Source organism: Oncorhynchus mykiss, chromosome 10 (assembly GCF_057628025.1).
Source record: "Oncorhynchus mykiss isolate SJ-2025 chromosome 10, ASM5762802v1, whole genome shotgun sequence".
NCBI lineage: Eukaryota > Metazoa > Chordata > Actinopteri > Salmoniformes > Salmonidae > Oncorhynchus > Oncorhynchus mykiss.
In genome coordinates, this window is record NC_143031.1 from 82,767,411 (window position 1) to 82,790,838 (window position 23,428).

Below are 23,428 nucleotides of genomic sequence, written 5' to 3' on the forward strand. Positions count from 1 at the left end.
TGGTAATGGTTGACCAGGGAAATGTCTGTGGAATGGTAATGGTTGACCAGGGGAATGTCTGTGGAATGGTAATGTTTGACCAGGGACATGACTGTGGCGTGGTAATGGTTGACCAGGGAAATGTCTGTGGCATGGTAATGGTTGACCAGGGAAATGTCTGTGGCATGGTAATGATTGACCAGGGAAATGTCTGTGGCATGGTAATGGTTGACCAGGGCAATGACCGTGGCATGGTAATGGTTGACACTTACTGTGGTCTTAAATGACAAACTGTCCTATAAATGATTTAATAATCTAGCAAATAAAATACCTCAATCCACATTACGTCCTGAGGGCACAAAATGATCCATTCACAAGTAGGCCTTTTCCTTGACATTATCAGGACATGACAGGCATAATCACCAGTGCTACAATAACATATCACACACATCCGGGTTATCAGAAGACAGAAATGTATCTCTGAGGCCTTTAGTTGACTTATAAACAGACCCCAGTCATTCATCTGATAAGTAAAAAATCTCCTTCTCAACACGAAACTCAATAGAACTCCGAATTTAACACATTCCTCCATTATTTTTAACATCAAGATCAGGGGAGAGCGCGAACGCAGTCCCCCACTACCAGAAATTATGCAATCGAGATTTCCACATTTGAGAAATTCGCAGGGGTCAGCACAGCCGGAGTGCAATGGCTGAGCCTCGCCCTGGGTGAACCGCCTTCGTGATCACGGTGTCTCCCATGCCAGGTAAGTATGAGTTGTACACGTTGGTAGAGGAGTACTCCTTCCAGGACAAAGGTGTTTGACTCACGGTTACCACTTCTACTACTGATAATACCACATCATATTGAACAGGGTTTAATGACGTTTACGAATACAGTTGCGGACAAGGCGAAGAAAAAAGCAATACATTTTGTTTTACTATATTATATCACGGACCGACTATTTTCCCATCAAGCAACACGGTAGAAATTCTAAATACATTGCATTTTTGGTCTAAATGTTGGTCTGGTAACACACAAGTAGGCGATGTACCAAAATGCTGAAATCACATTCGTGCACACAGCCAACCGAAAGACACCATTTATTTCTGGTGTTTTGTAGCGTTCCAGACGTTGTAGGAATAGTTTCATCACGCTTGTTTTCTGCTCTCAGTAAAATATGATTCCACCATCGACCACAGGGTGGCATACGACCCACAGATATGGAGGAGAAACAGTAGCCTACTACTTCATCAACAAGACACGGTAGTAGCTACAATGGGTGGTTTTTAATTAATTGTTTTATTTCACCAGGTAGGCTAGTTGGGAACAAGTTCTCATTTACAAACTGCGACCTGGCCAAGATAAAGCACAGCAGTGCGACAAAAACAACAACACAGAGTTACACGTAAACAAACGTAGTCAATAACACAGTAGAACATGAAAATAGAAAGATCTATGTACAGTGACATGGCCATACTCGTATTTGTAATTGTATCTGTAAATTGACAGGATGATACTCGCGATCAGGGTTAAACTGAAGTGTTTTAATATGCCTAAATACATTTTTGGCAGAATACCTCACTACACATTCTCACTGCAAAAAAAAAAAACTGCAGAAATGTCTGTGGAATGGATCGGCATCTTGGAACAACAGAATCCATCTTATTGACTGATTTCATCAGGAAATAAGTGGACCAGGGACATGTCTGTGGCATGGTAATGGTTGACCAGGGAAATGTCTGTGGCATTGTAGACCAGGGACATGTCTGTGGAATGGTAATGGTTGACCAGGGAAATGTCTGTGGCATGGTAATGGTTGACCAGGGAAATGTCTGTGGCATTGTAGACCAGGGACATGTCTGTGGAATGGTAATGGTTGACCAGGGAAATGTCTGTGGAATGGTAATGGTTGACCAGGGGAATGTCTGTGGAATGGTAATGTTTGACCAGGGACATGACTGTGGCGTGGTAATGGTTGACCAGGGAAATGTCTGTGGCATGGTAATGGTTGACCAGGGAAATGTCTGTGGCATGGTAATGGTTGACCAGGGAAATGTCTGTGGCATTGTAGACCAGGGACATGTCTGTGGAATGGTAATGGTTGACCAGGGAAATGTCTGTGGAATGGTAATGGTTGACCAGGGGAATGTCTGTGGAATGGTAATGTTTGACCAGGGACATGACTGTGGCGTGGTAATGGTTGACCAGGGAAATGTCTGTGGCATGGTAATGGTTGACCAGGGAAATGTCTGTGGCATGGTAATGATTGACCAGGGAAATGTCTGTGGCATGGTAATGGTTGACCAGGGCAATGACCGTGGCATGGTAATGGTTGACACTTACTGTGGTCTTAAATGACAAACTGTCCTATAAATGATTTAATAATCTAGCAAATAAAATACCTCAATCCACATTACGTCCTGAGGGCACAAAATGATCCATTCACAAGTAGGCCTTTTCCTTGACATTATCAGGACATGACAGGCATAATCACCAGTGCTACAATAACATATCACACACATCCGGGTTATCAGAAGACAGAAATGTATCTCTGAGGCCTTTAGTTGACTTATAAACAGACCCCAGTCATTCATCTGATAAGTAAAAAATCTCCTTCTCAACACGAAACTCAATAGAACTCCGAATTTAACACATTCCTCCATTATTTTTAACATCAAGATCAGGGGAGAGCGCGAACGCAGTCCCCCACTACCAGAAATTATGCAATCGAGATTTCCACATTTGAGAAATTCGCAGGGGTCAGCACAGCCGGAGTGCAATGGCTGAGCCTCGCCCTGGGTGAACCGCCTTCGTGATCACGGTGTCTCCCATGCCAGGTAAGTATGAGTTGTACACGTTGGTAGAGGAGTACTCCTTCCAGGACAAAGGTGTTTGACTCACGGTTACCACTTCTACTACTGATAATACCACATCATATTGAACAGGGTTTAATGACGTTTACGAATACAGTTGCGGACAAGGCGAAGAAAAAAGCAATACATTTTGTTTTACTATATTATATCACGGACCGACTATTTTCCCATCAAGCAACACGGTAGAAATTCTAAATACATTGCATTTTTGGTCTAAATGTTGGTCTGGTAACACACAAGTAGGCGATGTACCAAAATGCTGAAATCACATTCGTGCACACAGCCAACCGAAAGACACCATTTATTTCTGGTGTTTTGTAGCGTTCCAGACGTTGTAGGAATAGTTTCATCACGCTTGTTTTCTGCTCTCAGTAAAATATGATTCCACCATCGACCACAGGGTGGCATACGACCCACAGATATGGAGGAGAAACAGTAGCCTACTACTTCATCAACAAGACACGGTAGTAGCTACAATGGGTGGTTTTTAATTAATTGTTTTATTTCACCAGGTAGGCTAGTTGGGAACAAGTTCTCATTTACAAACTGCGACCTGGCCAAGATAAAGCACAGCAGTGCGACAAAAACAACAACACAGAGTTACACGTAAACAAACGTAGTCAATAACACAGTAGAACATGAAAATAGAAAGATCTATGTACAGTGACATGGCCATACTCGTATTTGTAATTGTATCTGTAAATTGACAGGATGATACTCGCGATCAGGGTTAAACTGAAGTGTTTTAATATGCCTAAATACATTTTTGGCAGAATACCTCACTACACATTCTCACTGCAAAAAAAAAAAACTGCAGAAATGTCTGTGGAATGGATCGGCATCTTGGAACAACAGAATCCATCTTATTGACTGATTTCATCAGGAAATAAGTGGACCAGGGACATGTCTGTGGCATGGTAATGGTTGACCAGGGAAATGTCTGTGGCATTGTAGACCAGGGACATGTCTGTGGAATGGTAATGGTTGACCAGGGAAATGTCTGTGGCATGGTAATGGTTGACCAGGGAAATGTCTGTGGCATTGTAGACCAGGGACATGTCTGTGGAATGGTAATGGTTGACCAGGGAAATGTCTGTGGAATGGTAATGGTTGACCAGGGGAATGTCTGTGGAATGGTAATGTTTGACCAGGGACATGACTGTGGCGTGGTAATGGTTGACCAGGGAAATGTCTGTGGCATGGTAATGGTTGACCAGGGAAATGTCTGTGGCATGGTAATGGTTGACCAGGGAAATGTCTGTGGCATTGTAGACCAGGGACATGTCTGTGGAATGGTAATGGTTGACCAGGGAAATGTCTGTGGAATGGTAATGGTTGACCAGGGGAATGTCTGTGGAATGGTAATGTTTGACCAGGGACATGACTGTGGCATGGTAATGGTTGACCAGGGAAATGTCTGTGGCATGGTAATGGTTGACCAGGGAAATGTCTGTGGCATGGTAATGATTGACCAGGGAAATGTCTGTGGCATGGTAATGGTTGACCAGGGCAATGACCGTGGCATGGTAATGGTTGACACTTACTGTGGTCTTAAATGACAAACTGTCCTATAAATGATTTAATAATCTAGCAAATAAAATACCTCAATCCACATTACGTCCTGAGGGCACAAAATTATCCATTCACAAGTAGGCCTTTTCCTTGACATTATCAGGACATGACAGGCATAATCACCAGTGCTACAATAACATATCACACACATCCGGGTTATCAGAAGACAGAAATGTATCTCTGAGGCCTTTAGTTGACTTATAAACAGACCCCAGTCATTCATCTGATAAGTAAAAAATCTCCTTCTCAACACGAAACTCAATAGAACTCCGAATTTAACACATTCCTCCATTATTTTTAACATCAAGATCAGGGGAGAGCGCGAACGCAGTCCCCCACTACCAGAAATTATGCAATCGAGATTTCCACATTTGAGAAATTCGCAGGGGTCAGCACAGCCGGAGTGCAATGGCTGAGCCTCGCCCTGGGTGAACCGCCTTCGTGATCACGGTGTCTCCCATGCCAGGTAAGTATGAGTTGTACACGTTGGTAGAGGAGTACTCCTTCCAGGACAAAGGTGTTTGACTCACGGTTACCACTTCTACTACTGATAATACCACATCATATTGAACAGGGTTTAATGACGTTTACGAATACAGTTGCGGACAAGGCGAAGAAAAAAGCAATACATTTTGTTTTACTATATTATATCACGGACCGACTATTTTCCCATCAAGCAACACGGTAGAAATTCTAAATACATTGCATTTTTGGTCTAAATGTTGGTCTGGTAACACACAAGTAGGCGATGTACCAAAATGCTGAAATCACATTCGTGCACACAGCCAACCGAAAGACACCATTTATTTCTGGTGTTTTGTAGCGTTCCAGACGTTGTAGGAATAGTTTCATCACGCTTGTTTTCTGCTCTCAGTAAAATATGATTCCACCATCGACCACAGGGTGGCATACGACCCACAGATATGGAGGAGAAACAGTAGCCTACTACTTCATCAACAAGACACGGTAGTAGCTACAATGGGTGGTTTTTAATTAATTGTTTTATTTCACCAGGTAGGCTAGTTGGGAACAAGTTCTCATTTACAAACTGCGACCTGGCCAAGATAAAGCACAGCAGTGCGACAAAAACAACAACACAGAGTTACACGTAAACAAACGTAGTCAATAACACAGTAGAACATGAAAATAGAAAGATCTATGTACAGTGACATGGCCATACTCGTATTTGTAATTGTATCTGTAAATTGACAGGATGATACTCGCGATCAGGGTTAAACTGAAGTGTTTTAATATGCCTAAATACATTTTTGGCAGAATACCTCACTACACATTCTCACTGCAAAAAAAAAAAACTGCAGAAATGTCTGTGGAATGGATCGGCATCTTGGAACAACAGAATCCATCTTATTGACTGATTTCATCAGGAAATAAGTGGACCAGGGACATGTCTGTGGCATGGTAATGGTTGACCAGGGAAATGTCTGTGGCATTGTAGACCAGGGACATGTCTGTGGAATGGTAATGGTTGACCAGGGAAATGTCTGTGGCATGGTAATGGTTGACCAGGGAAATGTCTGTGGCATTGTAGACCAGGGACATGTCTGTGGAATGGTAATGGTTGACCAGGGAAATGTCTGTGGAATGGTAATGGTTGACCAGGGGAATGTCTGTGGAATGGTAATGTTTGACCAGGGACATGACTGTGGCGTGGTAATGGTTGACCAGGGAAATGTCTGTGGCATGGTAATGGTTGACCAGGGAAATGTCTGTGGCATGGTAATGGTTGACCAGGGAAATGTCTGTGGCATTGTAGACCAGGGACATGTCTGTGGAATGGTAATGGTTGACCAGGGAAATGTCTGTGGAATGGTAATGGTTGACCAGGGGAATGTCTGTGGAATGGTAATGTTTGACCAGGGACATGACTGTGGCATGGTAATGGTTGACCAGGGAAATGTCTGTGGCATGGTAATGGTTGACCAGGGAAATGTCTGTGGCATGGTAATGATTGACCAGGGAAATGTCTGTGGCATGGTAATGGTTGACCAGGGCAATGACCGTGGCATGGTAATGGTTGACACTTACTGTGGTCTTAAATGACAAACTGTCCTATAAATGATTTAATAATCTAGCAAATAAAATACCTCAATCCACATTACGTCCTGAGGGCACAAAATTATCCATTCACAAGTAGGCCTTTTCCTTGACATTATCAGGACATGACAGGCATAATCACCAGTGCTACAATAACATATCACACACATCCGGGTTATCAGAAGACAGAAATGTATCTCTGAGCCCTTTAGTTGACTTATAAACAGACCCCAGTCATTCATCTGAGAGGTAAAAAATCTCCTCAACACAAAACTCAATAGAACTCCGAATTTAACACATTCCTCCATTATTTTTAACATCAAGATCAGGGGAGAGCGCGAACGCAGTCCCCCACTACCAGAAATTATGCAATCGAGATTTCCACATTTGAGAAATTCGCAAGGGTCAGCACAGCCGGAGTGCAATGGCTGAGCCTCGCCCTGGGTGAACCGCCTTCGTGATCACGGTGTCTCCCTTGCCAGGTAAGTATGAGTTGTACACGTTGGTAGAGGAGTACTCCTTCCAGGACAAAGGTGTTTGACTCACGGTTACCACTTCTACTACTGATAATACCACATCATATTGAACAGGGTTTAATGACGTTTACGAATACAGTTGCGGACAAGGCGAAGAAAAAAGCAATACATTTTGTTTTACTATATTATATCACGGACCGACTATTTTCCCATCAAGCAACACGGTAGAAATTCTAAATACATTGCATTTTTGGTCTAAATGTTGGTCTGGTAACACACAAGTAGGCGATGTACCAAAATGCTGAAATCACATTCGTGCACACAGCCAACCGAAAGACACCATTTATTTCTGGTGTTTTGTAGCGTTCCAGACGTTGTAGGAATAGTTTCATCACGCTTGTTTTCTGCTCTCAGTAAAATATGATTCCACCATCGACCACAGGGTGGCATACGACCCACAGATATGGAGGAGAAACAGTAGCCTACTACTTCATCAACAAGACACGGTAGTAGCTACAATGGGTGGTTTTTAATTAATTGTTTTATTTCACCAGGTAGGCTAGTTGGGAACAAGTTCTCATTTACAAACTGCGACCTGGCCAAGATAAAGCACAGCAGTGCGACAAAAACAACAACACAGAGTTACACGTAAACAAACGTAGTCAATAACACAGTAGAACATGAAAATAGAAAGATCTATGTACAGTGACATGGCCATACTCGTATTTGTAATTGTATCTGTAAATTGACAGGATGATACTCGCGATCAGGGTTAAACTGAAGTGTTTTAATATGCCTAAATACATTTTTGGCAGAATACCTCACTACACATTCTCACTGCAAAAAAAAAAAACTGCAGAAATGTCTGTGGAATGGATCGGCATCTTGGAACAACAGAATCCATCTTATTGACTGATTTCATCAGGAAATAAGTGGACCAGGGACATGTCTGTGGCATGGTAATGGTTGACCAGGGAAATGTCTGTGGCATTGTAGACCAGGGACATGTCTGTGGAATGGTAATGGTTGACCAGGGAAATGTCTGTGGCATGGTAATGGTTGACCAGGGAAATGTCTGTGGCATTGTAGACCAGGGACATGTCTGTGGAATGGTAATGGTTGACCAGGGAAATGTCTGTGGAATGGTAATGGTTGACCAGGGGAATGTCTGTGGAATGGTAATGTTTGACCAGGGACATGACTGTGGCGTGGTAATGGTTGACCAGGGAAATGTCTGTGGCATGGTAATGGTTGACCAGGGAAATGTCTGTGGCATGGTAATGGTTGACCAGGGAAATGTCTGTGGCATTGTAGACCAGGGACATGTCTGTGGAATGGTAATGGTTGACCAGGGAAATGTCTGTGGAATGGTAATGGTTGACCAGGGGAATGTCTGTGGAATGGTAATGTTTGACCAGGGACATGACTGTGGCGTGGTAATGGTTGACCAGGGAAATGTCTGTGGCATGGTAATGGTTGACCAGGGAAATGTCTGTGGCATGGTAATGATTGACCAGGGAAATGTCTGTGGCATGGTAATGGTTGACCAGGGAAATGTCTGTGGCATGGTAATGGTTGAGCAGGGAAATGACTGTGGAATGGTAATGGTTGACCAGGGCAATGACCGTGGCATGGTAATGGTTGACACTTACTGTGGTCTTAAATGACAAACTGTCCTATAAATGATTTAATAATCTAGCAAATAAAATACCTCAATCCACATTACGTCCTGAGGGCACAAAATGATCCATTCACAAGTAGGCCTTTTCCTTGACATTATCAGGACATGACAGGCATAATCACCAGTGCTACAATAACATATCACACACATCCGGGTTATCAGAAGACAGAAATGTATCTCTGAGGCCTTTAGTTGACTTATAAACAGACCCCAGTCATTCATCTGATAAGTAAAAAATCTCCTTCTCAACACGAAACTCAATAGAACTCCGAATTTAACACATTCCTCCATTATTTTTAACATCAAGATCAGGGGAGAGCGCGAACGCAGTCCCCCACTACCAGAAATTATGCAATCGAGATTTCCACATTTGAGAAATTCGCAGGGGTCAGCACAGCCGGAGTGCAATGGCTGAGCCTCGCCCTGGGTGAACCGCCTTCGTGATCACGGTGTCTCCCTTGCCAGGTAAGTATGAGTTGTACACGTTGGTAGAGGAGTACTCCTTCCAGGACAAAGGTGTTTGACTCACGGTTACCACTTCTACTACTGATAATACCACATCATATTGAACAGGGTTTAATGACGTTTACGAATACAGTTGCGGACAAGGCGAAGAAAAAAGCAATACATTTTGTTTTACTATATTATATCACGGACCGACTATTTTCCCATCAAGCAACACGGTAGAAATTCTAAATACATTGCATTTTTGGTCTAAATGTTGGTCTGGTAACACACAAGTAGGCGATGTACCAAAATGCTGAAATCACATTCGTGCACACAGCCAACCGAAAGACACCATTTATTTCTGGTGTTTTGTAGCGTTCCAGACGTTGTAGGAATAGTTTCATCACGCTTGTTTTCTGCTCTCAGTAAAATATGATTCCACCATCGACCACAGGGTGGCATACGACCCACAGATATGGAGGAGAAACAGTAGCCTACTACTTCATCAACAAGACACGGTAGTAGCTACAATGGGTGGTTTTTAATTAATTGTTTTATTTCACCAGGTAGGCTAGTTGGGAACAAGTTCTCATTTACAAACTGCGACCTGGCCAAGATAAAGCACAGCAGTGCGACAAAAACAACAACACAGAGTTACACGTAAACAAACGTAGTCAATAACACAGTAGAACATGAAAATAGAAAGATCTATGTACAGTGACATGGCCATACTCGTATTTGTAATTGTATCTGTAAATTGACAGGATGATACTCGCGATCAGGGTTAAACTGAAGTGTTTTAATATGCCTAAATACATTTTTGGCAGAATACCTCACTACACATTCTCACTGCAAAAAAAAAAAACTGCAGAAATGTCTGTGGAATGGATCGGCATCTTGGAACAACAGAATCCATCTTATTGACTGATTTCATCAGGAAATAAGTGGACCAGGGACATGTCTGTGGCATGGTAATGGTTGACCAGGGAAATGTCTGTGGCATTGTAGACCAGGGACATGTCTGTGGAATGGTAATGGTTGACCAGGGAAATGTCTGTGGCATGGTAATGGTTGACCAGGGAAATGTCTGTGGCATTGTAGACCAGGGACATGTCTGTGGAATGGTAATGGTTGACCAGGGAAATGTCTGTGGAATGGTAATGGTTGACCAGGGGAATGTCTGTGGAATGGTAATGTTTGACCAGGGACATGACTGTGGCGTGGTAATGGTTGACCAGGGAAATGTCTGTGGCATGGTAATGGTTGACCAGGGAAATGTCTGTGGCATGGTAATGGTTGACCAGGGAAATGTCTGTGGCATTGTAGACCAGGGACATGTCTGTGGAATGGTAATGGTTGACCAGGGAAATGTCTGTGGAATGGTAATGGTTGACCAGGGGAATGTCTGTGGAATGGTAATGTTTGACCAGGGACATGACTGTGGCGTGGTAATGGTTGACCAGGGAAATGTCTGTGGCATGGTAATGGTTGACCAGGGAAATGTCTGTGGCATGGTAATGATTGACCAGGGAAATGTCTGTGGCATGGTAATGGTTGACCAGGGAAATGTCTGTGGCATGGTAATGGTTGAGCAGGGAAATGACTGTGGAATGGTAATGGTTGACCAGGGCAATGACCGTGGCATGGTAATGGTTGACACTTACTGTGGTCTTAAATGACAAACTGTCCTATAAATGATTTAATAATCTAGCAAATAAAATACCTCAATCCACATTACGTCCTGAGGGCACAAAATGATCCATTCACAAGTAGGCCTTTTCCTTGACATTATCAGGACATGACAGGCATAATCACCAGTGCTACAATAACATATCACACACATCCGGGTTATCAGAAGACAGAAATGTATCTCTGAGGCCTTTAGTTGACTTATAAACAGACCCCAGTCATTCATCTGATAAGTAAAAAATCTCCTTCTCAACACGAAACTCAATAGAACTCCGAATTTAACACATTCCTCCATTATTTTTAACATCAAGATCAGGGGAGAGCGCGAACGCAGTCCCCCACTACCAGAAATTATGCAATCGAGATTTCCACATTTGAGAAATTCGCAGGGGTCAGCACAGCCGGAGTGCAATGGCTGAGCCTCGCCCTGGGTGAACCGCCTTCGTGATCACGGTGTCTCCCTTGCCAGGTAAGTATGAGTTGTACACGTTGGTAGAGGAGTACTCCTTCCAGGACAAAGGTGTTTGACTCACGGTTACCACTTCTACTACTGATAATACCACATCCTATTGAACAGGGTTTAATGACGTTTACGAATACAGTTGCGGACAAGGCGAAGAAAAAAGCAATACATTTTGTTTTACTATATTATATCACGGACCGACTATTTTCCCATCAAGCAACACGGTAGAAATTCTAAATACATTGCATTTTTGGTCTAAATGTTGGTCTGGTAACACACAAGTAGGCGATGTACCAAAATGCTGAAATCACATTCGTGCACACAGCCAACCGAAAGACACCATTTATTTCTGGTGTTTTGTAGCGTTCCAGACGTTGTAGGAATAGTTTCATCACGCTTGTTTTCTGCTCTCAGTAAAATATGATTCCACCATCGACCACAGGGTGGCATACGACCCACAGATATGGAGGAGAAACAGTAGCCTACTACTTCATCAACAAGACACGGTAGTAGCTACAATGGGTGGTTTTTAATTAATTGTTTTATTTCACCAGGTAGGCTAGTTGGGAACAAGTTCTCATTTACAAACTGCGACCTGGCCAAGATAAAGCACAGCAGTGCGACAAAAACAACAACACAGAGTTACACGTAAACAAACGTAGTCAATAACACAGTAGAACATGAAAATAGAAAGATCTATGTACAGTGACATGGCCATACTCGTATTTGTAATTGTATCTGTAAATTGACAGGATGATACTCGCGATCAGGGTTAAACTGAAGTGTTTTAATATGCCTAAATACATTTTTGGCAGAATACCTCACTACACATTCTCACTGCAAAAAAAAAAAACTGCAGAAATGTCTGTGGAATGGATCGGCATCTTGGAACAACAGAATCCATCTTATTGACTGATTTCATCAGGAAATAAGTGGACCAGGGACATGTCTGTGGCATGGTAATGGTTGACCAGGGAAATGTCTGTGGCATTGTAGACCAGGGACATGTCTGTGGAATGGTAATGGTTGACCAGGGAAATGTCTGTGGCATGGTAATGGTTGACCAGGGAAATGTCTGTGGCATTGTAGACCAGGGACATGTCTGTGGAATGGTAATGGTTGACCAGGGAAATGTCTGTGGAATGGTAATGGTTGACCAGGGGAATGTCTGTGGAATGGTAATGTTTGACCAGGGACATGACTGTGGCGTGGTAATGGTTGACCAGGGAAATGTCTGTGGCATGGTAATGGTTGACCAGGGAAATGTCTGTGGCATGGTAATGGTTGACCAGGGAAATGTCTGTGGCATTGTAGACCAGGGACATGTCTGTGGAATGGTAATGGTTGACCAGGGAAATGTCTGTGGAATGGTAATGGTTGACCAGGGGAATGTCTGTGGAATGGTAATGTTTGACCAGGGACATGACTGTGGCGTGGTAATGGTTGACCAGGGAAATGTCTGTGGCATGGTAATGGTTGACCAGGGAAATGTCTGTGGCATGGTAATGATTGACCAGGGAAATGTCTGTGGCATGGTAATGGTTGACCAGGGCAATGACCGTGGCATGGTAATGGTTGACACTTACTGTGGTCTTAAATGACAAACTGTCCTATAAATGATTTAATAATCTAGCAAATAAAATACCTCAATCCACATTACGTCCTGAGGGCACAAAATGATCCATTCACAAGTAGGCCTTTTCCTTGACATTATCAGGACATGACAGGCATAATCACCAGTGCTACAATAACATATCACACACATCCGGGTTATCAGAAGACAGAAATGTATCTCTGAGGCCTTTAGTTGACTTATAAACAGACCCCAGTCATTCATCTGATAAGTAAAAAATCTCCTTCTCAACACGAAACTCAATAGAACTCCGAATTTAACACATTCCTCCATTATTTTTAACATCAAGATCAGGGGAGAGCGCGAACGCAGTCCCCCACTACCAGAAATTATGCAATCGAGATTTCCACATTTGAGAAATTCGCAGGGGTCAGCACAGCCGGAGTGCAATGGCTGAGCCTCGCCCTGGGTGAACCGCCTTCGTGATCACGGTGTCTCCCTTGCCAGGTAAGTATGAGTTGTACACGTTGGTAGAGGAGTACTCCTTCCAGGACAAAGGTGTTTGACTCACGGTTACCACTTCTACTACTGATAATACCACATCATATTGAACAGGGTTTAATGACGTTTACGAATACAGTTGCGGACAAGGCGAAGAAAAAAGCAATACATTTTGTTTTACTATATTATATCACGGACCGACTATTTTCCCATCAAGCAACACGGTAGAAATTCTAAATACATTGCATTTTTGGTCTAAATGTTGGTCTGGTAACACACAAGTAGGCGATGTACCAAAATGCTGAAATCACATTCGTGCACACAGCCAACCGAAAGACACCATTTATTTCTGGTGTTTTGTAGCGTTCCAGACGTTGTAGGAATAGTTTCATCACGCTTGTTTTCTGCTCTCAGTAAAATATGATTCCACCATCGACCACAGGGTGGCATACGACCCACAGATATGGAGGAGAAACAGTAGCCTACTACTTCATCAACAAGACACGGTAGTAGCTACAATGGGTGGTTTTTAATTAATTGTTTTATTTCACCAGGTAGGCTAGTTGGGAACAAGTTCTCATTTACAAACTGCGACCTGGCCAAGATAAAGCACAGCAGTGCGACAAAAACAACAACACAGAGTTACACGTAAACAAACGTAGTCAATAACACAGTAGAACATGAAAATAGAAAGATCTATGTACAGTGACATGGCCATACTCGTATTTGTAATTGTATCTGTAAATTGACAGGATGATACTCGCGATCAGGGTTAAACTGAAGTGTTTTAATATGCCTAAATACATTTTTGGCAGAATACCTCACTACACATTCTCACTGCAAAAAAAAAAAAACTGCAGAAATGTCTGTGGAATGGATCGGCATCTTGGAACAACAGAATCCATCTTATTGACTGATTTCATCAGGAAATAAGTGGACCAGGGACATGTCTGTGGCATGGTAATGGTTGACCAGGGAAATGTCTGTGGCATTGTAGACCAGGGACATGTCTGTGGAATGGTAATGGTTGACCAGGGAAATGTCTGTGGCATGGTAATGGTTGACCAGGGAAATGTCTGTGGCATTGTAGACCAGGGACATGTCTGTGGAATGGTAATGGTTGACCAGGGAAATGTCTGTGGAATGGTAATGGTTGACCAGGGGAATGTCTGTGGAATGGTAATGTTTGACCAGGGACATGACTGTGGCGTGGTAATGGTTGACCAGGGAAATGTCTGTGGCATGGTAATGGTTGACCAGGGAAATGTCTGTGGCATGGTAATGGTTGACCAGGGAAATGTCTGTGGCATTGTAGACCAGGGACATGTCTGTGGAATGGTAATGGTTGACCAGGGAAATGTCTGTGGAATGGTAATGGTTGACCAGGGGAATGTCTGTGGAATGGTAATGTTTGACCAGGGACATGACTGTGGCGTGGTAATGGTTGACCAGGGAAATGTCTGTGGCATGGTAATGGTTGACCAGGGAAATGTCTGTGGCATGGTAATGATTGACCAGGGAAATGTCTGTGGCATGGTAATGGTTGACCAGGGAAATGTCTGTGGCATGGTAATGGTTGAGCAGGGAAATGACTGTGGAATGGTAATGGTTGACCAGGGCAATGACCGTGGCATGGTAATGGTTGACACTTACTGTGGTCTTAAATGACAAACTGTCCTATAAATGATTTAATAATCTAGCAAATAAAATACCTCAATCCACATTACGTCCTGAGGGCACAAAATGATCCATTCACAAGTAGGCCTTTTCCTTGACATTATCAGGACATGACAGGCATAATCACCAGTGCTACAATAACATATCACACACATCCGGGTTATCAGAAGACAGAAATGTATCTCTGAGGCCTTTAGTTGACTTATAAACAGACCCCAGTCATTCATCTGATAAGTAAAAAATCTCCTTCTCAACACGAAACTCAATAGAACTCCGAATTTAACACATTCCTCCATTATTTTTAACATCAAGATCAGGGGAGAGCGCGAACGCAGTCCCCCACTACCAGAAATTATGCAATCGAGATTTCCACATTTGAGAAATTCGCAGGGGTCAGCACAGCCGGAGAGCAATGGCTGAGCCTCGCCCTGGGTGAACCGCCTTCGTGATCACGGTGTCTCCCTTGCCAGGTAAGTATGAGTTGTACACGTTGGTAGAGGAGTACTCCTTCCAGGACAAAGGTGTTTGACTCACGGTTACCACTTCTACTACTGATAATACCACATCATATTGAACAGGGTTTAATGACGTTTACGAATACAGTTGCGGACAAGGCGAAGAAAAAAGCAATACATTTTGTTTTACTATATTATATCACGGACCGACTATTTTCCCATCAAGCAACACGGTAGAAATTCTAAATACATTGCATTTTTGGTCTAAATGTTGGTCTGGTAACACACAAGTAGGCGATGTACCAAAATGCTGAAATCACATTCGTGCACACAGCCAACCGAAAGACACCATTTATTTCTGGTGTTTTGTAGCGTTCCAGACGTTGTAGGAATAGTTTCATCACGCTTGTTTTCTGCTCTCAGTAAAATATGATTCCACCATCGACCACAGGGTGGCATACGACCCACAGATATGGAGGAGAAACAGTAGCCTACTACTTCATCAACAAGACACGGTAGTAGCTACAATGGGTGGTTTTTAATTAATTGTTTTATTTCACCAGGTAGGCTAGTTGGGAACAAGTTCTCATTTACAAACTGCGACCTGGCCAAGATAAAGCACAGCAGTGCGACAAAAACAACAACACAGAGTTACACGTAAACAAACGTAGTCAATAACACAGTAGAACATGAAAATAGAAAGATCTATGTACAGTGACATGGCCATACTCGTATTTGTAATTGTATCTGTAAATTGACAGGATGATACTCGCGATCAGGGTTAAACTGAAGTGTTTTAATATGCCTAAATACATTTTTGGCAGAATACCTCACTACACATTCTCACTGCAAAAAAAAAAAAACTGCAGAAATGTCTGTGGAATGGATCGGCATCTTGGAACAACAGAATCCATCTTATTGACTGATTTCATCAGGAAATAAGTGGACCAGGGACATGTCTGTGGCATGGTAATGGTTGACCAGGGAAATGTCTGTGGCATTGTAGACCAGGGACATGTCTGTGGAATGGTAATGGTTGACCAGGGAAATGTCTGTGGCATGGTAATGGTTGACCAGGGAAATGTCTGTGGCATTGTAGACCAGGGACATGTCTGTGGAATGGTAATGGTTGACCAGGGAAATGTCTGTGGAATGGTAATGGTTGACCAGGGGAATGTCTGTGGAATGGTAATGTTTGACCAGGGACATGACTGTGGCGTGGTAATGGTTGACCAGGGAAATGTCTGTGGCATGGTAATGGTTGACCAGGGAAATGTCTGTGGCATGGTAATGGTTGACCAGGGAAATGTCTGTGGCATTGTAGACCAGGGACATGTCTGTGGAATGGTAATGGTTGACCAGGGAAATGTCTGTGGAATGGTAATGGTTGACCAGGGGAATGTCTGTGGAATGGTAATGTTTGACCAGGGACATGACTGTGGCGTGGTAATGGTTGACCAGGGAAATGTCTGTGGCATGGTAATGGTTGACCAGGGAAATGTCTGTGGCATTGTAGACCAGGGACATGTCTGTGGAATGGTAATGGTTGACCAGGGAAATGTCTGTGGCATGGTAATGGTTGACCAGGGAAATGTCTGTGGCATTGTAGACCAGGGACATGTCTGTGGAATGGTAATGGTTGACCAGGGAAATGTCTGTGGAATGGTAATGGTTGACCAGGGGAATGTCTGTGGAATGGTAATGTTTGACCAGGGACATGACTGTGGCGTGGTAATGGTTGACCAGGGAAATGTCTGTGGCATGGTAATGGTTGACCAGGGAAATGTCTGTGGCATGGTAATGGTTGACCAGGGAAATGTCTGTGGCATTGTAGACCAGGGACATGTCTGTGGAATGGTAATGGTTGACCAGGGAAATGTCTGTGGAATGGTAATGGTTGACCAGGGGAATGTCTGTGGAATGGTAATGTTTGACCAGGGACATGACTGTGGCGTGGTAATGGTTGACCAGGGAAATGTCTGTGGCATGGTAATGGTTGACCAGGGAAATGTCTGTGGCATGGTAATGATTGACCAGGGAAATGTCTGTGGCATGGTAATGGTTGACCAGGGAAATGTCTGTGGCATGGTAATGGTTGAGCAGGGAAATGACTGTGGAATGGTAATGGTTGACCAGGGCAATGACCGTGGCATGGTAATGGTTGACACTTACTGTGGTCTTAAATGACAAACTGTCCTATAAATGATTTAATAATCTAGCAAATAAAATACCTCAATCCACATTACGTCCTGAGGGCACAAAATGATCCATTCACAAGTAGGCCTTTTCCTTGACATTATCAGGACATGACAGGCATAATCACCAGTGCTACAATAACATATCACACACATCCGGGTTATCAGAAGACAGAAATGTATCTCTGAGGCCTTTAGTTGACTTATAAACAGACCCCAGTCATTCATCTGATAAGTAAAAAATCTCCTTCTCAACACGAAACTCAATAGAACTCCGAATTTAACACATTCCTCCATTATTTTTAACATCAAGATCAGGGGAGAGCGCGAACGCAGTCCCCCACTACCAGAAATTATGCAATCGAGATTTCCACATTTGAGAAATTCGCAGGGGTCAGCACAGCCGGAGTGCAATGGCTGAGCCTCGCCCTGGGTGAACCGCCTTCGTGATCACGGTGTCTCCCTTGCCAGGTAAGTATGAGTTGTACACGTTGGTAGAGGAGTACTCCTTCCAGGACAAAGGTGTTTGACTCACGGTTACCACTTCTACTACTGATAATACCACATCATATTGAACAGGGTTTAATGACGTTTACGAATACAGTTGCGGACAAGGCGAAGAAAAAAGCAATACATTTTGTTTTACTATATTATATCACGGACCGACTATTTTCCCATCAAGCAACACGGTAGAAATTCTAAATACATTGCATTTTTGGTCTAAATGTTGGTCTGGTAACACACAAGTAGGCGATGTACCAAAATGCTGAAATCACATTCGTGCACACAGCCAACCGAAAGACACCATTTATTTCTGGTGTTTTGTAGCGTTCCAGACGTTGTAGGAATAGTTTCATCACGCTTGTTTTCTGCTCTCAGTAAAATATGATTCCACCATCGACCACAGGGTGGCATACGACCCACAGATATGGAGGAGAAACAGTAGCCTACTACTTCATCAACAAGACACGGTAGTAGCTACAATGGGTGGTTTTTAATTAATTGTTTTATTTCACCAGGTAGGCTAGTTGGGAACAAGTTCTCATTTACAAACTGCGACCTGGCCAAGATAAAGCACAGCAGTGCGACAAAAACAACAACACAGAGTTACACGTAAACAAACGTAGTCAATAACACAGTAGAACATGAAAATAGAAAGATCTATGTACAGTGACATGGCCATACTCGTATTTGTAATTGTATCTGTAAATTGACAGGATGATACTCGCGATCAGGGTTAAACTGAAGTGTTTTAATATGCCTAAATACATTTTTGGCAGAATACCTCACTACACATTCTCACTGCAAAAAAAAAAAACTGCAGAAATGTCTGTGGAATGGATCGGCATCTTGGAACAACAGAATCCATCTTATTGACTGATTTCATCAGGAAATAAGTGGACCAGGGACATGTCTGTGGCATGGTAATGGTTGACCAGGGAAATGTCTGTGGCATTGTAGACCAGGGACATGTCTGTGGAATGGTAATGGTTGACCAGGGAAATGTCTGTGGCATGGTAATGGTTGACCAGGGAAATGTCTGTGGCATTGTAGACCAGGGACATGTCTGTGGAATGGTAATGGTTGACCAGGGAAATGTCTGTGGAATGGTAATGGTTGACCAGGGGAATGTCTGTGGAATGGTAATGTTTGACCAGGGACATGACTGTGGCGTGGTAATGGTTGACCAGGGAAATGTCTGTGGCATGGTAATGGTTGACCAGGGAAATGTCTGTGGCATGGTAATGGTTGACCAGGGAAATGTCTGTGGCATTGTAGACCAGGGACATGTCTGTGGAATGGTAATGGTTGACCAGGGAAATGTCTGTGGAATGGTAATGGTTGACCAGGGGAATGTCTGTGGAATGGTAATGTTTGACCAGGGACATGACTGTGGCGTGGTAATGGTTGACCAGGGAAATGTCTGTGGCATGGTAATGGTTGACCAGGGAAATGTCTGTGGCATGGTAATGATTGACCAGGGAAATGTCTGTGGCATGGTAATGGTTGACCAGGGAAATGTCTGTGGCATGGTAATGGTTGAGCAGGGAAATGACTGTGGAATGGTAATGGTTGACCAGGGCAATGACCGTGGCATGGTAATGGTTGACACTTACTGTGGTCTTAAATGACAAACTGTCCTATAAATGATTTAATAATCTAGCAAATAAAATACCTCAATCCACATTACGTCCTGAGGGCACAAAATGATCCATTCACAAGTAGGCCTTTTCCTTGACATTATCAGGACATGACAGGCATAATCACCAGTGCTACAATAACATATCACACACATCCGGGTTATCAGAAGACAGAAATGTATCTCTGAGGCCTTTAGTTGACTTATAAACAGACCCCAGTCATTCATCTGATAAGTAAAAAATCTCCTTCTCAACACGAAACTCAATAGAACTCCGAATTTAACACATTCCTCCATTATTTTTAACATCAAGATCAGGGGAGAGCGCGAACGCAGTCCCCCACTACCAGAAATTATGCAATCGAGATTTCCACATTTGAGAAATTCGCAGGGGTCAGCACAGCCGGAGTGCAATGGCTGAGCCTCGCCCTGGGTGAACCGCCTTCGTGATCACGGTGTCTCCCTTGCCAGGTAAGTATGAGTTGTACACATTGGTAGAGGAGTACTCCTTCCAGGACAAAGGTGTTTGACTCACGGTTACCACTTCTACTACTGATAATACCACATCATATTGAACAGGGTTTAATGACGTTTACGAATACAGTTGCGGACAAGGCGAAGAAAAAAGCAATACATTTTGTTTTACTATATTATATCACGGACCGACTATTTTCCCATCAAGCAACACGGTAGAAATTCTAAATACATTGCATTTTTGGTCTAAATGTTGGTCTGGTAACACACAAGTAGGCGATGTACCAAAATGCTGAAATCACATTCGTGCACACAGCCAACCGAAAGACACCATTTATTTCTGGTGTTTTGTAGCGTTCCAGACGTTGTAGGAATAGTTTCATCACGCTTGTTTTCTGCTCTCAGTAAAATATGATTCCACCATCGACCACAGGGTGGCATACGACCCACAGATATGGAGGAGAAACAGTAGCCTACTACTTCATCAACAAGACACGGTAGTAGCTACAATGGGTGGTTTTTAATTAATTGTTTTATTTCACCAGGTAGGCTAGTTGGGAACAAGTTCTCATTTACAAACTGCGACCTGGCCAAGATAAAGCACAGCAGTGCGACAAAAACAACAACACAGAGTTACACGTAAACAAACGTAGTCAATAACACAGTAGAACATGAAAATAGAAAGATCTATGTACAGTGACATGGCCATACTCGTATTTGTAATTGTATCTGTAAATTGACAGGATGATACTCGCGATCAGGGTTAAACTGAAGTGTTTTAATATGCCTAAATACATTTTTGGCAGAATACCTCACTACACATTCTCACTGCAAAAAAAAAAAACTGCAGAAATGTCTGTGGAATGGATCGGCATCTTGGAACAACAGAATCCATCTTATTGACTGATTTCATCAGGAAATAAGTGGACCAGGGACATGTCTGTGGCATGGTAATGGTTGACCAGGGAAATGTCTGTGGCATTGTAGACCAGGGACATGTCTGTGGAATGGTAATGGTTGACCAGGGAAATGTCTGTGGCATGGTAATGGTTGACCAGGGAAATGTCTGTGGCATTGTAGACCAGGGACATGTCTGTGGAATGGTAATGGTTGACCAGGGAAATGTCTGTGGAATGGTAATGGTTGACCAGGGGAATGTCTGTGGAATGGTAATGTTTGACCAGGGACATGACTGTGGCGTGGTAATGGTTGACCAGGGAAATGTCTGTGGCATGGTAATGGTTGACCAGGGAAATGTCTGTGGCATGGTAATGGTTGACCAGGGAAATGTCTGTGGCATTGTAGACCAGGGACATGTCTGTGGAATGGTAATGGTTGACCAGGGAAATGTCTGTGGAATGGTAATGGTTGACCAGGGGAATGTCTGTGGAATGGTAATGTTTGACCAGGGACATGACTGTGGCGTGGTAATGGTTGACCAGGGAAATGTCTGTGGCATGGTAATGGTTGACCAGGGAAATGTCTGTGGCATGGTAATGATTGACCAGGGAAATGTCTGTGGCATGGTAATGGTTGACCAGGGAAATGTCTGTGGCATGGTAATGGTTGAGCAGGGAAATGACTGTGGAATGGTAATGGTTGACCAGGGCAATGACCGTGGCATGGTAATGGTTGACACTTACTGTGGTCTTAAATGACAAACTGTCCTATAAATGATTTAATAATCTAGCAAATAAAATACCTCAATCCACATTACGTCCTGAGGGCACAAAATGATCCATTCACAAGTAGGCCTTTTCCTTGACATTATCAGGACATGACAGGCATAATCACCAGTGCTACAATAACATATCACACACATCCGGGTTATCAGAAGACAGAAATGTATCTCTGAGGCCTTTAGTTGACTTATAAACAGACCCCAGTCATTCATCTGATAAGTAAAAAATCTCCTTCTCAACACGAAACTCAATAGAACTCCGAATTTAACACATTCCTCCATTATTTTTAACATCAAGATCAGGGGAGAGCGCGAACGCAGTCCCCCACTACCAGAAATTATGCAATCGAGATTTCCACATTTGAGAAATTCGCAGGGGTCAGCACAGCCGGAGTGCAATGGCTGAGCCTCGCCCTGGGTGAACCGCCTTCGTGATCACGGTGTCTCCCTTGCCAGGTAAGTATGAGTTGTACACGTTGGTAGAGGAGTACTCCTTCCAGGACAAAGGTGTTTGACTCACGGTTACCACTTCTACTACTGATAATACCACATCATATTGAACAGGGTTTAATGACGTTTACGAATACAGTTGCGGACAAGGCGAAGAAAAAAGCAATACATTTTGTTTTACTATATTATATCACGGACCGACTATTTTCCCATCAAGCAACACGGTAGAAATTCTAAATACATTGCATTTTTGGTCTAAATGTTGGTCTGGTAACACACAAGTAGGCGATGTACCAAAATGCTGAAATCACATTCGTGCACACAGCCAACCGAAAGACACCATTTATTTCTGGTGTTTTGTAGCGTTCCAGACGTTGTAGGAATAGTTTCATCACGCTTGTTTTCTGCTCTCAGTAAAATATGATTCCACCATCGACCACAGGGTGGCATACGACCCACAGATATGGAGGAGAAACAGTAGCCTACTACTTCATCAACAAGACACGGTAGTAGCTACAATGGGTGGTTTTTAATTAATTGTTTTATTTCACCAGGTAGGCTAGTTGGGAACAAGTTCTCATTTACAAACTGCGACCTGGCCAAGATAAAGCACAGCAGTGCGACAAAAACAACAACACAGAGTTACACGTAAACAAACGTAGTCAATAACACAGTAGAACATGAAAATAGAAAGATCTATGTACAGTGACATGGCCATACTCGTATTTGTAATTGTATCTGTAAATTGACAGGATGATACTCGCGATCAGGGTTAAACTGAAGTGTTTTAATATGCCTAAATACATTTTTGGCAGAATACCTCACTACACATTCTCACTGCAAAAAAAAAAAAACTGCAGAAATGTCTGTGGAATGGATCGGCATCTTGGAACAACAGAATCCATCTTATTGACTGATTTCATCAGGAAATAAGTGGACCAGGGACATGTCTGTGGCATGGTAATGGTTGACCAGGGAAATGTCTGTGGCATTGTAGACCAGGGACATGTCTGTGGAATGGTAATGGTTGACCAGGGAAATGTC

At 43.1% G+C, this 23,428-nt stretch overlaps 11 non-coding genes across 11 annotated transcripts; all 11 read right to left on the reverse strand.

The window, feature by feature from the left end:
- Positions 1-589: 589 nt before the first annotated feature.
- LOC149980509 (U1 spliceosomal RNA) lies at positions 590-753 on the reverse strand. The gene has a single exon (XR_016484187.1). It is a non-coding gene; the product is annotated as a U1 spliceosomal RNA (small nuclear RNA).
- Positions 754-2,663: 1,910 nt separating this feature from the next.
- LOC149980510 (U1 spliceosomal RNA) lies at positions 2,664-2,827 on the reverse strand. The gene has a single exon (XR_016484188.1). It is a non-coding gene; the product is annotated as a U1 spliceosomal RNA (small nuclear RNA).
- A 1,910-nt stretch (positions 2,828-4,737) lies between these two features.
- On the reverse strand, positions 4,738-4,901 carry LOC149980511 (U1 spliceosomal RNA). The gene has a single exon (XR_016484189.1). It is a non-coding gene; the product is annotated as a U1 spliceosomal RNA (small nuclear RNA).
- Positions 4,902-6,808: 1,907 nt separating this feature from the next.
- LOC149980512 (U1 spliceosomal RNA) lies at positions 6,809-6,972 on the reverse strand. Its single transcript, XR_016484174.1, has one exon. It is a non-coding gene; the product is annotated as a U1 spliceosomal RNA (small nuclear RNA).
- A 1,976-nt stretch (positions 6,973-8,948) lies between these two features.
- LOC149980513 (U1 spliceosomal RNA) lies at positions 8,949-9,112 on the reverse strand. The gene has a single exon (XR_016484170.1). It is a non-coding gene; the product is annotated as a U1 spliceosomal RNA (small nuclear RNA).
- A 1,976-nt stretch (positions 9,113-11,088) lies between these two features.
- Positions 11,089-11,252, reverse strand: LOC149980514 (U1 spliceosomal RNA). Its single transcript, XR_016484181.1, has one exon. It is a non-coding gene; the product is annotated as a U1 spliceosomal RNA (small nuclear RNA).
- Positions 11,253-13,162: 1,910 nt separating this feature from the next.
- Positions 13,163-13,326, reverse strand: LOC149980515 (U1 spliceosomal RNA). The gene has a single exon (XR_016484192.1). It is a non-coding gene; the product is annotated as a U1 spliceosomal RNA (small nuclear RNA).
- A 1,977-nt stretch (positions 13,327-15,303) lies between these two features.
- Positions 15,304-15,467, reverse strand: LOC149980516 (U1 spliceosomal RNA). The gene has a single exon (XR_016484206.1). It is a non-coding gene; the product is annotated as a U1 spliceosomal RNA (small nuclear RNA).
- Positions 15,468-17,954: 2,487 nt separating this feature from the next.
- LOC149980517 (U1 spliceosomal RNA) lies at positions 17,955-18,118 on the reverse strand. The gene has a single exon (XR_016484202.1). It is a non-coding gene; the product is annotated as a U1 spliceosomal RNA (small nuclear RNA).
- A 1,976-nt stretch (positions 18,119-20,094) lies between these two features.
- On the reverse strand, positions 20,095-20,258 carry LOC149980518 (U1 spliceosomal RNA). Its single transcript, XR_016484213.1, has one exon. It is a non-coding gene; the product is annotated as a U1 spliceosomal RNA (small nuclear RNA).
- A 1,976-nt stretch (positions 20,259-22,234) lies between these two features.
- Positions 22,235-22,398, reverse strand: LOC149980519 (U1 spliceosomal RNA). The gene has a single exon (XR_016484218.1). It is a non-coding gene; the product is annotated as a U1 spliceosomal RNA (small nuclear RNA).
- Positions 22,399-23,428: the final 1,030 nt, after the last annotated feature.